Raw genomic sequence first — 13301 nt, 5'->3', positions numbered from 1 at the left:
TCACATAAGTAAATACAACCAGCATTATGCTAAAGACACAACAGCACCACAGTCTTGCACACCGAGTCTGTGCTGGTGACCGAGTCCAGGGGAGGCTGGCAGAGAGAGAAAAGAAGCAGAAGTTAGTCTCGTTTCAGAGACAGAAAAAGAAGGCTAAGAATTCCTGCAGGGGTATGGAGTACGTGCAAAAATCCCAGAATGACAGATCTCAGGGACAACTGGGAACGCAAAAGTGCAACAAAGCAGAGGCAGAGGCTGGCTGAGGAAGGTGGCAGCAAATCTCCTGGATGGCTGAGCTTACGCCACATGACAAAGCCTGCTGAGCCAAGGGGAAAGGCCAAGGCACCACTAAGAGTAAGGAACACAGCAAGACCTACCACTCCAGACCAGGGATGTGGCATCATTAGATCTGGTTCAGGAAAGCTGCCTGGCTGCCTTCACAGAGAGATCTTTGCGAGACCAGCGCGGAGACCAGTTAACAGTTAAAGCACTCCAGAGGAAAGGGAACAGAGGACCCACAGTCAAGAGCTACTGAGGTGGTAAATCGCGACAGGGTTTGTTTCAGGTCCTGGTAGGTACAGAATGAGGGGACCTGTATCCCGGAGCCACTGGAGAAGGACGACGGTGTGGCGCACTGAGGACCGACGGGAAGACCAAGTCTAAAGGGTGCAATGCCGCAGGCACTTGGTGCTTCTGTAGGATCTCTAAGCAGTTAAAGCTGAGAGAATCCTCGGCTTGTCGGCATACAACTTGAGGGCGTCTAATTATGCATCAAGACTTTACAGACAAGGGGCTGGAGAGATGGCGATTAAGAGCAGCAGCTGCCCTTGCAGAGGACCCAGGTTCAATTCCCGGCACCCACATGGCAGCTCACAACTGTAAGTCCTGTTCCAGGGGATCCGACACCCGTCACACAGACATACGTGCAGTCAGAACAACAATGCACATAGAATAAATGAAATAAAAAAGACTTACAGATGGACTTTACAGGTCAGAAGTCATACAAGTTATAACACTTGGGAGTTTCTAAGAAGTCTCATCAAATGTAGAACTTGGGGGGGGAGGGCGGGGCTGCTTTGTTTAGTTTTTGTTTTTTAAACGTATGTCTGTAGGCATATGTATGCCATTCTGTGCGCATGAGAAGGTCAGAGTCAGTTTTCTTCTTCCACTATGTGGGTCCCGGGGATCGAACTTGAGTCATCACACTTGGTGGCAAGTGTCTTTCTTAAAAGCTGATCCAGCTGACCCACCTGAGCACAGGGCTTTTATTTATTTTTTAAAATATATTTTATTAATTTATTCATATTACATCTCAATTGTTATCCCATCCCTTGTATCCTCCCATTCCTCCCTCCCTCCCATTTTCCCCTTACTCTGCCCCCCCCCATGTCTGTGACTGAGGGAGACCTCCTCCCCCTGTATATGCTCATAGGGTATCAAATCTCTTCTTGGTAGCCTGCTATCCTTCCTCTGAGTGCCACCAGGCCTCCCCATCCAGGGGACGTGGTCAAATATGGGGCACCAGAGTTCGTGTTAAACCCTCAAGGAGTTCACAATCTCACAATGGATGAAAAGCCAGCCTGGAGCTCTTAGGAACTCCAGGACTTACACACATGACACCCTGTGTGAGGAAGATATAGGAAGGGGCTTGGTCACATCCCTCAATATACCCAAGAACTTCATGAAAGAACTACAGTGCGCCCCTAGACTAGGTGACAAGCGGCTCCCTGGCAGAAGTTGGTGGAAACGGTTCTGGCCGGTGAGGGAGTCCACAGCCACATCCACATAACCAACTCAAGGGCAGCTGAGGAAGGGAGAAATGAAACAAAGGATACTTATATTCTTGCCCAACTTTTGAAAGTGGAACTGCCCTTAGTTAAGCTCTGAAGAAATGTTCCCCTTAAGAAGCCTTCCTGAATCCCTGAACCAATCTGTCTGTGCTGAACTCTCTGACAGCCCCATCTCTACCGTAGGATTCTGTGTATGAGTGCATCCCATATGCTCCATTAGCATGCAACCTCCTGGAGGGGACAGCAGTGTCCCCTTGGTTTCTTCTTGTTAGGGGTTGGTCTAGTGCTCTGTGCATTCAGATGCTAAATTCTGGGCTCCAAGACCGAGTTGCAGTCCAGACATGTGCCTTCTCATGAACACCAACAATGGTGTGTAAACTCTGCTCTCCAATGATCTCCGATCGGTTAATAAAGAAAGGCTGAACAGCCTGTAACTGGGAAGAGAGGTAAAGCGAGGCTTCGGTTCCCAGGCTTGGGTGTCAGCTAGGGACCATGAGGGAGGGAGGGAGGGAGAAGAGAGGAAAGGGGGAAGAAGATGGAGAGAAAGAACGCGGCCTGATGGAGCAGATGCCCCCACACAGAACCAATACTGACGTTTGACTAGGAAGTAGCCACACTAGCTTAGAAAACCAGTATAAATTGTACCTGCCCAGTTAAGTAAATCGACAGGTCTCTGTCTCGATTATTTGGGAGCTAGCCAGAGTTTAAAAAAAAAAAAAGCCCTCTAGAATGAATAAATGTCTACAATATCTTACAGTTGAGTTTTTCATTGCACCTTGCTTACACCCAGAACTCACTGGGTGACTACAGGATTGTCCCTGAGCCGTGACACTTCTGACCCCGGTGGGACAGCTGTTATCTTCGGCTCATTTTCTTTCCCTGCAGAATGAGGAGGTTGGAGTCCTCTTCATGACCAGGAAAAGAGAGGAAACCAACCAGAAAAAAACTATTCTGAATAGTTACTGGTTTTGACATGCAAATCAAAGACAGACTTAATGAAAAGCCAGAGCACATAGACCATACCGAGAGGACACAGACCATACCGAGAGGAAGGTGATTTATTCTACACTCAACAGTCTACAGTTGTTTGGGGTTAACTACACTTCAGACAAAGAGTAGATGCCCTCTGCCCTCTGGGAATTAATATCCTGCCACAAACGCCAAAGAAGAGTAAGTGAAGCAGTGACTGGAGTAAACAATCACAGTCTTTTTCCTGTGTGCTGCGGGCCACTACGAAAGCCATCTTGAAAACGCACCAGGCTTGCGGTTCCTGTTTAGAGCGTTGCAACTGAGAGGTTTGATGCCTTACAAGCTGATGGCTTACAGAAACAGAAACGAGGACACTATTCACTAGAACCTGTTTGATTCTGTCCTTTTTCTTGGGGGCAGATGACTCACATACCCCATGAAGAGGCATATATAAATATATATATATATAAATATATATACATACACACACATACATATATACAAATATATACATATATACATACACACACATATGACATATATATCGCGAGATCAAGCCACCTCCTGTCACTTTCTCTCAATACATTTAAACCTGAAATTATCAAGGAGAACCTGTCAAGTCAATTTTAACTCCACCAGAAGGCAGAGGTTCCAACTCCCTAACTGAATGAGGCAGTCGTTCGTCACGATGCCCTACACCACCGCCGGAATTCAAATTACGGAAGGTGGTACCTTACTAAGTATTTCTCGTGCTGAACTGAAATAGTAGAGTGCTTCCCAACTGCAAGTCAAGTGTTATCATGTCAACCAGCACTGGCTAAATCTTGGCTACTAGGTTCTGGCAGCAGCGCTGATGGGGAGGCTGAGTCTTGGAGGTGCAGTTTTTAATTCTTTAATCAGTAGTCACCTCAGAGGTGGAGTCCTGCTAGTCAGATGTGGCCCAGCCACATTCCCAGTGCACTAGTAACTAAAGGCTGTGTATCAGGAGGGGTGACGCGGGCTGCCTGGGCTACCTTATACACACAGCACAGAGGTAAGGGCAGAGGGGTGGGGGCTCGGGGAACAGGGAAAGACTTACTTTTTCCTGACTTGGGCAAATTAGCAAAAACAATTTTCCAGCATCAGGCAAGGCAGAGCATTAAAGGCAACAGAAACCATAGCAAAAATAAGCCAAGCTCTCAAAATCCCTAACGCCATAGTACACGACCGTCCGAGAAAACAGGCCTCCTGACTGAGCTCCTGGAGAGGGTGGCTCAACACTTGGGAGCCCTTGCTGCTCTTCAGGGGTCCCAGGTTCAGTCCCCAGCTCCTACACATCCATAACTCCAATCTGAGTGTTTCTCCCACAAGCTGATTGTGCGTACATTCCAGTAAACATTCATCCGTGGAAAATTAAATAAGTAAATCTAAAGACTCTTTTGAGTAAATAAAATTTCATTTATCTCCTTATTTCATGTAGCGATGCTAAGATAAATTCAATTTCATCTAGTGTCATGCGAGTATGTAATAAAACCTTGTTTGCTTTTTTTTGGTATTTTCCCCAGAGCTTTTCTTCAGAGCAGCGGTTAGAACTCTCTCCTAACAGAAAACAGAGCGGTCGCTGTTATTTTCCATGTGCTATATAGTCTTAAGAAGGCCATACAAAGCTGGACTTAAGCTACTTGAGTCAAAGCAAAAGAAAATAAATAAAAAAGGAGGAAAGGAAACACACTTAACAGTATAGTTAAAGCAAAGTTTAGTATTTTTCTTCCTTTAAAAAAATGAGGGAGATTTTTAAATCGAAAAGAAATGTTTAGACTTCAGTATATTGTTTTTATTTAAAAAAAAAAAAACAACAATGTGGCAATTTGGTCCCCACCTCCCTTTTAGGACATTGTTTCTTTCTTTTTTTTTTTTTTAAGAATAAACACATATCAAGGCCAAGTAGGAACTCAAAGCAAAAAGCTGAGAGAGAGAGAGAAAGGGAGAGAGAAAGAGAGAGAGAAAGAGAGAGACAGAAACAGAGAGAGAGAGAGAGAGAGAGAGAGAGAAAGGGAGAGAGGGGAGGGAAAGAACATAAGAAAACACTGTGAGTGAATGCACTGCTCTAAAAATGAAGGATAACTTCGTTTAGAAAATGACAAACATTGGTGGAAAACATGCCAGGGCAGGGAAAAGACGACTTAAACAGTAGGAAAAACGTGAAATAACTCACGGAACCCCTTCTAGAAGCTCTCTCCTTTACACGCGCACACCTCCACCGTGCACTCTCCCTATAGTGGCAGAGCGAAGGCAAACCACATGGAAAATTTTTGTTCCAGATAATAGCGCAGGACAGGACTTGGCGGCTACAAGTTGTAATCAGCAAACTCAAGAGCTAAAGTATCCGAGATAAGGACCAAATATGCATTACAAGGCCCTGCCTCTCACGGAGCCACAGGACGGCCAAAAGCCTGTGAAGTTACCACTTCGCTATGAATTTGGAAGTGAGAAATTTTCAAATAGGGAGAAATCCTGCCCCCCCCCCCCCGCCTCTAGATGGATAAAATAATTGCCTGAAATATCAACAGACTCCTTCTCTTCCAGGTCAGAAATCCCTGTATTATTTACGATGCCCATGCGTGTGAGTGTGGAATGATCCGGGGGCCGGGATTCAGGGTCCCTGCCCCCACCACCACCACCACCTCCGATCCTGAAATGACTTTTCCCAGGGATTCTACAGGCTTACCATATTATTCACTGCCTACCGTTCAGGAAAGTTCCTGAACTCCTGCCTTGCATTAGCAAGGGAAGGGCCTATGTGGAAACACATATCACGACACACCACTTTTCTCTCCGTAATCTAAAGGACACTAATTTTATCTGTGGTCTAGTCCCAGAGGAAAGGAGAAAGGTCCCAGCCAATGGACACACAGGCTGAGATGGAAGGAGTCAGTTCAAGTGGCGGCAGATTCAGAGCGAGGGCTGATGGGAATGAGGCACCATGTTACTAATGCGAGGCATGTGAAATGAGAACACACACACACACACACACACACACACACACACACACACACACACACACACGCCCCATCAACAGTCAGCCAAGGTTTCCAGTGCTCACTCCTCCAACACTGGCTGGCACTCACACAGCTGGGCTAAGATGGCTTCCAAAAGTCCAAGTTTAGAGGCTAGCAGCTCGGAGGCAAATGAATCAAAAGCTCTTTTATTCTCCTCCCCAATAAATACGCTCCCTCTCTGTTGTGAACCGAAGGCTTGCCAGAATGAATTATTTAGCTCGAAACAGACATAAAGAAATCTTTAAATAACACAGGGTCCCTTGGCATTTTAATGAGTTCAGGTGAGCACACAGGTTGCTGCCTTCCTTTCTTCTTTGGGTCGCCCGTGAGAACCTTATTATGTCATAGCAAGAAACAAAAACTTCTCCACCGAGAAGTTGCAGCAGCCAGCATCCGGCAGCACTTCTTGTCACTTTCATGTCCTCTTTCTTCATTTAAAGCCACCCTTCCTTTAGGATTTTCGCTACTGCTGAGGGAGGCGGTGCCTCAGTTCTTCCTGGAGCAGCTTGAAATTCTGGTGGGAAGTTTCCTGTGGCCGCCCCCTTCCCACTCTGCTCTCAGACTGAACTCTTAAGCAACTCCAAGCCGTAGCCCTCATCTGGCAATTAATCACAGGCAGAGGCATAGCCAATCTCTTAGTAAAGTGATTTAAGTGTGCCTGCACCTACAGCTTGTTTTCACAGATTAGAAACTCCTTACAGGCAGGGAGTGGACAGGTGCCTCTACTGCATTCCACACAAGGCCCAGGACCAAAGCTCCCGAAATACCTGTTTATTTATTCAACCAGCAGATAAGCTGGAGAGCGTCCACCCCGAGCCCGGCGCGGCTGTGGGAGCACCCAACGAGTGAGCACTACAGCAGCTGTGGGCCTGCGTTCTGCTGCCCTGAGAGAAACACTGGGAAGTCCACAGAAATCCTACCGTGTTCTCACAACTATCAGAGACAAGCAATAAGGCCTAGGAAGAAGCTACCTCTGAGGACCATGAGGATGCTCTGGCTGCAGCTCTGCCGCCTTCTCCTCACCTTCCAGATACGGAAACAGGCTCAAGTAAGGTCAATGATCAGGTGGGGGAGGGTCTTGTGATGTTGTCTCAAATGCTGTCCTCCTGCCTCTACCTGCCAGGTCTTGAGACTATGGGCCTGAGCCACAATATCTTGCTCACAAGAAGACAAGAAGGCTGTTTTTAAAAGGCTAGGCTCAAACTATGTAGCTATGGTGACCCTGAGCCTCCGATCCTTCTGCCTCCACGTCCCAGATGCATAAATTGTTGGTGTACTCCCCTCTCACCCCCACCATCTCCGCACTCCCCCACCCCCGTGCCCAGCTGATGACTGTATGCAGTGCCAGAACTTTGCACATGCTAAGCAGACACTCACTCAGTCAGCTAACCCACATCCCCACACCCAAAACGATCTTCTTTTAAGCAGCAGAATTCTAAACCTGTAGTCCCAACAGATGCCTAGGTGAGTCACCTAAGTCTTTTTACCTTCAGGAACAGAATGTCTAAATGACAGAAGTTCCTCTTCGGGTGGGCTAGCCAAGCTGGAAACTGGTTGGATCTAAACTGGCTGGAATGAGACCACCAGATGGCCTCTGGCTTTGTGACAATCCCATCTGCATGGCACATGACCCACCTTCCAATGTCAGGGCAGTTTGTAGTTGCCAGGTTGACCATAAAATGAGCAAAGAAAAGCAGTGCCTGAGTTCTCCAAGAAACCACCTCTTGGTCCGGAAAATACAGGACTATTCCTCCACTTCATTAGTCCCTCTGTCCTGAGCTCCTCTCTTTCTTTGAATGTATCTATACCTTTCCCGACCTCCCAACTACGTTCTTGGAAAAGCTGAATGTCATTGCAGTCCCATTGAGTTACCCGTGTCTTCTTCTGGGTTCTACAATTTTAGAAGGAAAAAAAAAAAAAAAGGACTCAGTTTGGGGTTTAAAAAGTGGTCACAAAACCACCATCCGAAACGATACAGCTTCCAAATAGGAATTCGGAATCCTCGAAAGGTAACAGTGGTATCGAGGGATTCGGCCAGCTTAACGGGAGAGCTTTATTTATACAACTTAGCATTCTGCGCAGGCACAACAAAAGAATTAACTATCATTAACTAGTAGGAAGGCTTAGTATAATTACTGTTAAAGGCCCCCCCGCGCTAACAGGCGTTGGTTCCACCACACTTCAAAAGGTGGAACAGCAGGGGAGTCACTAACTTGGAAATAACGAGGAAAAATGTCCAATCAGAAGAGTAGCTGTGCCCACTTCAGTGTGAGGGAAAGCCAGGAGAGCCTGACCCTGGCCTTCAATTTAAGTACACTGGCTAGGGGATCCCTGAGCCGGGAGGATGCTGCGCCGGCCCCCTCCTCCACGTCAGATGTCAGGTGCCCACCCAGTGAGAGAGGTTATTTCTGTTTCTAGGCTCACTTCCAGAACTAGAGGCGTGTTCCCAGAGTCCAGACAAAAAGTGTCCTGTTAACTGACAGCTGCAGCAGGCAGAGCTCAAGCTGGGTGACAGATTACCCACCCAAGAACTGGCCGGGGCCTTGCTCCAGGGATAGCTCTGGCTTCCCGGGCAGGTTCTGCTACTGAGATGGGAACACCTGCTCCTTGCCTCGCGGACACCTGCCCACAGCCGACAGCAGGCGGCTGTGTTGGAGCCTCGCTGGGTGTCCAGACTGGAGGCAGGCCACAGGGAAGCTCCCCCTGCAGAGCTCGGTGAGTGCCAGCTGGCTTGAAGCAAGTCTTTATTTACTCATTTACATTTACTTCTGTGAAAATTTCAAATCCTAATGAAAATTTCACCATTGCTTAAAAAAAAAAACCCAAAAAACAACAACTTTTTATTGGGTTTGTTCTTTGAAGTATTCAAGTGTGTATAATGTGCACTCTGGATGTTATAACCTTCACCATTACTTTTGAAAATAAGTCCTCAGAAATCTGAACACCTATCAAAATGTATATTTTATAAATTACCAGGAGAGGTGTTCAATGGCTGCTAATACAAAGAAAAATGTTTAAGAGAGCAGTTAAAAACATTAAAAAATAATAATAATAAAAAAAATTGAGACCTTGCTTTGGCAAGCCTCAAGTCAACTAGTAAGGATTATCTTAGTAATTTAATGTTTTTAATTAGAGGTGTGTGTGTGTGTGTGTGTGTTGTATCTGTGTTACAGAGCTTGGGTTGAGGTCAGAGGTCAGCTTTCAAGAGCCAATTCTCTCTCTCCTCCGAAAGGATCGCAGTCAGGCCATCAGGTGTGCTCTTATCCACCGACCCTTCTCCCCCAGCCAGGACTGGGCTTGAACTTTGCCTCTTCCTGCTTCCGCCTCCCAAGTGCTGGGATTACAGGCTTGAGGCAGCACGATTGGTTCAGAAGTGCAGGAGAGTAAACACTCAGGACTTCCTGCACACCAGGCAAAGCGGAGCTACATCCTCAGTCTTGCAGACTTAAATTTAAGGAAGAAATCTGAGCACGACTTTTAGAGTACACAGTAGCAGGCGTCCACTCACCCCTACAGGCCTGGTCACTAAGCTCTGGAAGGTCATTCAGCCAAACTGAGTGGTGATGCTCACCTCCACTGGAAATAAACCTGTGAAACAAGCTGCCAGGGAAGGGAACATGCAAACGGTCCTCACCCTTTCATACGGAAAGACGGAAAAGAAATGACCAAAGAACCTACTTCCGAGACTCGGGAGTCTCCTCTCTCTCTCTCGCTCTCTCTCTCTCTCTCTCTCTCTCTCCCTCTGAGAAGCTTGAGGAATGTTCCTTTGTCAGATGAGCACGAGGACAAGTGAAGAAGAACTCGAGGCTGTTTGCAGTGACCGAGAGCAGACGTGGAAGTTACAGCCCTACGGAACTAGTCAGGGGTCCCAATTTGAGATGGCTTTAAAGAGGACATCAATACAAATTTTCTTTTCTTTTCTTTTCTTTTCTTTTTTTTGCATGTGCATGTGGTATACATGTTTGTGGTTGTACGGGCACACACATAGGGGCACACACATATGTGCAGGGGGTGTGTATGGGCCCACAGGTGACATTAGATGTCTCTGCCAATCGCTGTCTACTTCATTTATCAAAGAAGGAACCTCCTTCAGTGGAGGACTTGCCGTTTCCAGCTGATCCAATGCTGCAGCTGGCCCTGAGTGTGCTATGTGCGGGTCACCACAGCTGGAATCACAGGTTGCCCAGCTTTTCAGGTGAGTTCTGGGGTTCAGTTCTCACACTCGTGAACAAGGCAACATGATTTATCCACTAAGCCATCTCCCTAACCCTAACTTTTTTTTTTTTTTTTTGGTCACTTACAGACCTTACCAATCATCTTAATCAATGTTTGGACTACTCTACAAGTACTGTAAGCAAACACTGAGACAAGGGTCAAAGACCCACAGGCAACATTTAATTCCCAACAGAACCATGATACTCAAACCCCCTGAAGTCTCACTTAATAATTACAGTACAAGCATCTAAGATAAGCTCTTCATGCTGCAAATGCTCATTAAAATAGCATTATTAGGCCAGAAAAATGGCCCAGAGGGGCAGCCCTCGCCCCTACGCCTGGGTTTGATAAGCAGGACCCACATAGGGGGAAAGAAAGAACAGACTCCCACAAGTTGTCCTCTGACCTAAATGGGGTGTGCACACATACACACACTCACATGAACACACTAAATAAATAAAGGCTAAAACTTAAAAAAAAAAAAAAAAAAAAGAAGTACCAGGCACGCTGGCACTCGGCAAGCAGAGGCAGACAGATCTCTGTGAGTTCCAAGCCAGCCTGATCTACAAAAGCAGGGCAGTTTCCAGCCCAGCCACGGCTACACAGTGAGATCCTGTCAATTAAAAATAAATAAATAAATAAATAAATAAATAAAAACATCAACAACAATAAAATTGTCAAAGAGGTGAAACATAGCTCAGTTGTAGGGTACTTCCAACTATGTGTGAGGCCTCAAGGGCTTAGGTTCCACCCCCATAAACACACACACACAAAATTGAAAAAAAATATAAACCATTAGCAACCAACAAAAGGAAAAAGGAAAAAAAAAGAAGACTAGAAAAATGCATGTATCCATGCCTCTATCCTCCCTGGTCAAACTATTTTTTGAAAAACAAAGCCAGATACCAAAGTTAATAATTTCAATAATCTGAAGAGGCCAAATCTGGGGGATAAACCTGACAAGATACATCTCATGTAGCAATCCCTCACGTCCTCCTCTGGGCAGTCACCTGCCTCCTGTCATCCTGGGCCATCCTCACCTCCGTCACTAACGTGTACAGAAAAGACTAGACAGCAGGAGAGATGGCTCACGTGATAAAGTGCTTCCCACTGAAGCCCAAGGAACTCAGTCCCACCCCAGCTGCCTTGTAAAAAGCCAAGCACGGAGCTGTACCTGGTGATCCCATCACTAGTGAGGCGGGGTCAGGAGAATGCCTGGCTCGCACTAGCCAGCCAGCTGACCCTAATCAGGGAGCCCCAGGTGCCAGTGAGACTCTGAGAAAAACAAGGTGGATGGCGCCTGAGGAATGACACACCTGAGGTTGACCTCTGGCCACCACAACGCATGCGTGCGTGCAATGCATCCTTTCACAGAACACACATGCTCACACACACACACACACACACACACACAGAGAGAGAGAGAGAGAGAGAGAGAGAGAGAGAGAGAGAGAGAGAGAGAGAGAGAGAGAGAACACTAGCAAGAAAACCCTTGGCTTCAGAGTTTTCTCCTGAAGGGTATCTATCTATAAAGACGCACACGACCCAACTTGGCCATGCAGATAAAAAGCGCTCTGCATTCTGGCTGACTTTCCCCACAGACACTTAACTTTGTTGTCTCCTAAACTTGACCGGCTACTCAGGAGGGAAGCCTGGGGCTTGCTCTTCAGAGCCGTGCTTCTGATTGGTTCTTCTTCCTCGAATTCTCAGCTAATCGGCAGACTCACAGAGAGTACAGACTGAAAAGGCCATGACTTAAGTTGAGCTCTGCAGTTAGAAGATTGATGCTGTATTCCCACTACACCGTGCTGAATGTGCCCACTTGTCCCTGACTCGGAACCTGACAGGGTTCGGCCTACTGGGAGAAAAATTACTGTGGTCAACAAATAGTCCATGTAGATATACATAAACACATAAACACACACACACACAGATTCGCACACTTTATTTCCATGTATGTATGTACTGTTAGTATTTTATTAATATTAATAATAAATCTTACTTAGTTTTTTTGTTTGTGTTTTGTTTTTGAGACATAGCCCTGGCTAGCCTGGAATTTGCTATGGAGACCAGGCTGGCCACAAATCTTCCCATTTCTGTCTCCTGAGTCCTGGGTGGTACGGGCATCTACCACATGCCCGGTTTTTATTTTCTTTGGCCCTTAGCAAGACCGTTTTGTGTGTGTGCGTGTTGTTGGTTCCCTTCCTACAAGGCTTTTCTCCTCCTGTGCTTCCTTACCTTGTGGCTGGTGTCTAGAACAGCGCTCAGCACCTCTGGTGAGCTACAATCTACTGTGAAAGAATGCACTGAACTGCATTATCAGCAAATCTACTGGACTTTAGTCTCCACCAACAATCCTAAAACCATCCTTCCTAAGCAGCGTCTTGTCTCCAGCTCCCCACCCATGCGCACAATCGTCTCTTTACAACTAATTCCGAAGATGCCACTGCCACTCTCTTTTAGAATCAAGTTGCCATCTTTACTAAGAAATCCAGGCAAACCATGGCAGATGGAGACACATCTCCGGGGGACCTCTGACAATTTGTCGAATCGCATCTTTGAACGAAATTGCTCGTCTGTAATTAGTTCTAGCGGAAAGTAAACCAGAAACTCGCTGGTGAGTTTCCTGAAATAAATATTGCGCGGTTCATACAAGCAAGTGAATAATCTGACGCAGACTCGGTGTCGATTCCCTTCGACCAGAAACAGGTCACATCAAAACAGGTAGGAAACTCTATTTAAGCGGCTACACGGTTTGCTTCAGATGCCAGGACAAAGTGTCATTTCTTTCCTGGCAGGAGACATGGTAAAATTAGCCGATCTGGAAGAAGATTTAAGACCCCAGACTCCTGAAGAAGGTACAGATTTCCAGTTAAGTATTGTAGGCTCCTTAAAGATACAGTTTTCCTAACAGGGGGCAGAGTTTAACTCACGATCCGCATCTTGAATCAATTACGCAAATACTATTTAAGCCGCTCCGGTGCCCTGGAAAAGAATCCCAAGCACCAAGAAATCCCTGCTGGCTTCAGCTGTCCCCCTCTGCCCGGCTTTGACAGCGCGCGTCCCAAACAACAGCCACCAGGCTCCCCCCAGCGCCCTCCTGTCGTATCAAACCGCCAGGGTTCTCGGGCCAAACTCCAATGTCCCTCCTAGCAAAACCGCGAAAATGTGAACCCTGCTAAGCAGACGGTAGGGCGCATACGAATTGCCCCCCCCCTTTTCCCTTGAGCGAATATTTTGAGAAGTTTGCCTACACCATCCACTTCTGGCACCCACGGTTCGCTTTTCA

The 13301-nt window shown here is 46.6% G+C and overlaps 1 protein-coding gene and 1 long non-coding RNA gene across 4 annotated transcripts in view; one reads left to right on the top strand and one right to left on the bottom strand.

Annotated features, from left to right (window-relative positions):
• GAB1 (GRB2 associated binding protein 1) overlaps positions 1-13301 on the bottom strand; it is a 115862-nt gene that overhangs the window by 100074 nt on the left and 2487 nt on the right. Inside the window, exon 1 of one of the 3 annotated variants that reach the window (XM_084756788.1) lies at positions 4954-5083. The exons of the other annotated variants lie outside the window; for them this stretch is intronic. The gene's annotated coding sequence lies outside the window, so the exon portion shown is untranslated. Of the gene's footprint in view, positions 1-4953; positions 5084-13301 lie in introns of those variants that run through there. 3 annotated transcript variants of the gene reach the window in all.
• Positions 5298-12024, top strand: LOC311583318. The gene is made up of 2 exons (XR_014774452.1): positions 5298-6845; positions 8216-12024. It is a non-coding gene; the product is annotated as an uncharacterized lncRNA (long non-coding RNA).

The sequence above is a fragment of the Acomys minous genome, assembly GCF_964271855.1.
Source record: "Acomys minous genome assembly, chromosome: 14".
NCBI classification, from domain to species: domain Eukaryota; kingdom Metazoa; phylum Chordata; class Mammalia; order Rodentia; family Muridae; genus Acomys; species Acomys minous.
Note: the sequence above shows the minus strand (reverse complement) of the source record. Positions and strands in the feature narration are given on the sequence as shown.